This window comes from Varroa destructor, unplaced genomic scaffold, assembly GCF_002443255.2.
Source record: "Varroa destructor unplaced genomic scaffold, Vdes_3.0 BEIS01000005.1, whole genome shotgun sequence".
In the NCBI taxonomy this organism is placed as follows: domain Eukaryota; kingdom Metazoa; phylum Arthropoda; class Arachnida; order Mesostigmata; family Varroidae; genus Varroa; species Varroa destructor.
The window spans coordinates 25,972,375-25,977,480 of NW_019211458.1; positions in this window are offsets into that span (position 1 = coordinate 25,972,375).

Consider the following 5,106-nt stretch of genomic DNA (forward strand, 5'->3'; position numbering starts at 1 on the left):
TCAAAACAAATTTTCGACCATATGCTAAGTGTGGTATTGAATAAAGGAGAATGCATGTTTCCCAACTCAGTGTGCAGCCGCGGACATGTCTGAAGGAAAACTATATGTTTTCACGGAAAGGTTTCCAGGCTGGCAGCTTGGAAACACAAGGATATACAAGGATGGATGCAAATGGCCGCCGAACAGTTCAGGTGCGAGTCATGTGGATTTTTATGTATGGAACGTTACTGAGGGAGAGTTCGACGGACCTTGACTTCGTAACGTCGATTCGCTCACTCGCCCCTTTATGAAAAAAGCGTTCCTACATTTGCACGGGTGGAACAGAATAGAATTGAAATCTCTAACTAAAGTTGTGATCACTTTGGATCGGGGCTAAATTGAATAAATAGTTCAGCACATGCAAAAGAACGTGCCTTGAAATACCCGAAATAAATGTGTAAACCTCCTTTAGATACGGTTGTAGAAACAGCTTGGATTTATATGCCTCGCCCTGTATATAGATAAACATTGAGGAGTAGATATATGTCGATGGCTCGATAGCGTTCCACCGACTCTACATAAGCGTAGAGCGAATAGATAGATGGCTTTGGGGTGCTGATTCACCAAAGAAAGTGGTCCGGAGTGGCAGTCGCTATGGGCGTCGTACTGACGAGCGTGGCCGAAATTTTTGCCACCTGGAACTCGTCTTCATTAATGGTCGCCAAGACGCTTCTGAAAAAATGTCCTGCAGAGTTTGAGTGGTTTACAAAGTAGGGTAAATGGCCGATCGACAAGACCGCCGCGTTTGATATCTGCAGTTTTACTTGATATATCGGCATGATTCGATATTCAGGTGACGGGTACGCATACGTGAGGGCATGGTTTATTAAGTGTCACCAGTACGCTGAATGGTCATCTTCTTTCCGAACAGTTCTTTGCTCGGTATAGGTCGATTCCGAAAAGCTTGGGGCGATTTGCGCTAGCGAAGCAGACGTTGTGAGACGTACGTGTAAAAATGGATCTTCGACAATATTGTCAGGCAATATTGAAGGGAGGGGATTGTTTAGTTAATCGATATGGTAAAAGGAACATTTTACCGAAGTCTGCACTCTATTCCCTACAACGTCTCGCCCCGACGAACACGGGATAGTATAAATTGTTTCGGAGCAAAAAACGCAATTCAAGTATTAACGAGTATAGCGAGGTATATCGCGGTGGCCACTCCATGATTTTTCTATAATTGTACAGCAAAAGTTCTATGGGATATCTGATTTCTGTCTGAGCACAAGCCTGAGTTGGAGAGGATAAGGGTGGTATGTAAAGAACTCACGTTCGTCTCTAATTTGTTGGTAACACTCGCTCATCCAACACTGATTCATAATCTAGTTCCTAGGAACGCTCTACATCATTTGTGGGGACACATAACAATGTTTCGTTTTCAAAAAAGGATCGAATATAAATACACGTTTGAGCGCTTTGGCATCGGGCTCACTGAAGCTAACTTGCATAGATTTGTTATCATTGGCCCGCAAAAATGAAAGACCGGGCTGGTCAAACACATCCGGGAGTGACTCGCAATCAGTGAACCGTTAGAACAACTATTTCGCTGTTTCGGCCAAATCACCGTTAGCTACCTGACCGCTGCTACCAAAACGAGGCGGACTGGCTTTTGGCAATGGCTGGCAGGTCCGGGCACTTCGTATCCTATATTCGTAGATGTGTATTTATTCACGTAGTTATATAATAATAGTTGATTTTTCCTTTAACATGTATATAAGGGGGACGGCGGTTAGCTCTACAATTTTTCTAACGGTTTGTTTATAGGACTGTAGCCAAAGGAAGCACATATCTCAAACGTCTTGTATGTGCCAAAAGTGTCCTTCGTGACGGTCAGGACGATTAAATGTAACCAATATCCACATCTTCAGTTTGGGACTTAAACCACTAACTAGCAGTTCTCGAAATACTCTATTTTTAATCCGCAAATAGACAGTGAGCGTGCATCAAAAAACATTGATATGCTTAACCCATAAAAGTGTCACGCAAATAAGCTACATACAAAAAACCTCTTCCGGAAATAAATTCTGGGCTGATGAAAGCCCTAAACATCCTCAGCTGCGAAAAGCTAAAACCCCAAAAAGGCCCAAAAGGATAAAAAAAAAACACCGATACAGGAAAGGAGCGTATCTGGACAACCCAATCGGTAATCGATATCTTCCTTTTCCAAACGGTCGTTAATTTTTACGCGAAAAATTTGGCTGTACCAAAAATGGCTTTTTGACCCCTCTAAATATACACCTTATTTATTTTATAGAAACTTTCCTCGGATTTTTCAAAAGCCACAAGGAAGCTGGCAATGATGTAAACCTTTCATTTTGAATAAAAAGTGCTGTTTTTAATCTCGTTGACGCTTTGTTCAGCATGGAAAGATAGAAAAAATCCCACCGTTTTTCACCATAGCGAATATGTGTGGTTTTTTTCTAGTACCATAGATACATATATATGGGTCGACCCACTTGTACTGTACAAATGCAATTCATTTGAGCAACATCCGGCATTTGTATAGCGCGATAGCAACGGAAATTCCTGGGCTAATTGATACAGGTCGTAAAAAAGTATAATTTATTATTAAAAAAATATATAAATTTAACTTCGGGAGGAATATTGAGCGGTTCTGCATCAGAGCATGAAGTTAGTTTATTAGGTCGGTTATGAAACATCGAAGTAGTAAAAGGTTGCAGAGACCTAATTATACGGCGTTATCTATTTCGGCTATCAATATTTTTGAATCTATCTAAAAAACGACGATGTGAGCTTTAGGGCTACAAAGTAACAGAGAACTGACTGGTGGCATCCGATATATGCATTCTAAACGTTACTGTTTTTTAGTTCATTAACCTTGAAGCGTCAGATGAGGCTGATTTTAAAAAAACCCGCTGATTACCAGTGCTACTTATGTATAGTTGTTCATTTGGTGATTACAACTTCACGGTCACGTAACTTACATTTTTTCAGACTTTAGAAATTTTTAGAGATCTATACATAGCAAAAATTTAGGAAACGTCTAGACCTCGAAGTATACTAAATGGTCGAAAATGTTTGAATATCTTTCAATTGGTTATAAGCGCGAATTCACGCGTTAGCGTGGCTCATAGCGTAGCTATGAAGTACAGCTGACCCTCAGCATATGTTTTACCAGGCAGGAAACCGAAAAGGAAATATGCATTACCATAGCAATTTGTGTTAGGCATACGAAAGGCTACAAATGTCTCAGAGCGCTTGCTTTAAACTGAATGGAGTACCAAAGGGAACGAGTTTCAGGTGCCTGACCGTAGGAAAAATTTACGTTGACTTTGTAACCTTGAAAACGGAACAGCCTAGGAAATTTTGTTGTAGAACCTGTCAAAAGATTATGTCATTATATTTGCCATTTGTTTTTGAACTCTTCATTTTTTTAGATGAGTCGAAAGAGTCCATTGTATGAATAACCTATATGTAAAAAATGCTCATACCCGTATAATTACTTTAGAGCTACAGTTCGTACCTTAGATACCCTCGGTGGAAGGCAAAATGCAGATATCATGTTATACTGCAAGGTGTTAGCTTCTGAAAGAGACTCGCGCATTGCCATGCTTGCGATTAGAAACATTCGCCAATGCCGAAACAAACTTGTCCCATGTCTTCTCTATGATCTACCGTATCGTCAAAGCATCGCCACATTGACAACGCTAACGGGGTTAGCGTTACGTCTTCACCAAGTATAATTATCGAGTAATATTTAACCGGTCCTATTGTTACGTCTAAAAGCTCCACACTTTTTTGTAACTACCATTTTGAGATTTACTTTTTTTTTTATCGCAGAAACACCAAATTTTTTACCTGAAAATTTTTAACCTATTAATGCAAATTGTCGCCACCCCTCAGTAATGCCTTTATTAATATTATCCTTCATAAAACGACGGATCGCACTTATTCAACGGTGTTCGTATGTTGTTGATGCTGCTGGTATGAAATGATCTTCTGCAAATGAAGGCTGAGGACGACAATGTCAATAAACAATAACGTTTTTCGCGTTAAGTATCCAACCGATCACAGATCGATAACGAAAAACGGGTTTTGGAAAATCATTGAAGAATCATGCTTTTTGATACACCAATTCCATAGTGGCCACAGTTACTGCCTCTGTAAACCGTCGAAACGGCACCAACAGACAGAGTGCAAGTGTCGTCCGAAAGAAATAGCTGAAAGAACTAGTTTTGCTGCCTGCTTTCCTTGCTTCGTTTGCCCGTGAGGGCTGAGCTAACGTGATAGGCCCTTCTGTTCATCAGCGTGTATTTGATTGACGTGCGGTTGCTTCGTGCTTGCTCGACAATGATGATTCAGTACCAGACTATATAATGACTCCCGTGCTCTAAATGCACGCTAAATAGAAAAATACAATCATACTTAGCAACGTCTTGAAGTTTCATTGCAGTCACACACCCAGCACCGAATATCGGACCGAATTCACGAGCGATATTACAAAATTTTGAAATAATTCAGTAGACATTCCCAGCGATAAGCCACTTCCTACCTCGTCATCCTAATAGGTTTGTTATGCGCGTTCAAGTTTCACATCAGTTCCTAATCACTGCTGGCGATGGCCATACAAACCTAGATTCTGTTGCAGCCTTTGGGCCGCTCACGAGACGCGCATTGCTATGACAGTTTAGATGTCGCCGATGTTAAAACTCCCGCTTCTAAATCTTTTCACAGTCCATGTAACTATCCCGCTGCACGTCAGGAAAACAGCGAGACAGGCTCTCCCAGCAGGAAGAGGGAGTGTTCAAAGTGCGAGAGTAAACGCAACCAAGTTTCAGTAGGGTCTCCCATAAAGCTTTTACTCCTGTACAGATTCGTCCATGTTATGAGTACGGTGTTGCGTCGGACTGATATTACAAAATTTTGAAATAATTCAGTAGACATTCCCAGCGATAAGCCACTTCCTACCTCGTCATCCTAATAGGTTTGTTATGCGCGTTCAAGTTTCACATCAGTTCCTAATCACTGCTGGCGATGGCCATACAAACCTAGATTCTGTTGCAGCCTTTGGGCCGCTCACGAGACGCGCATTGCTATGACAGTTTA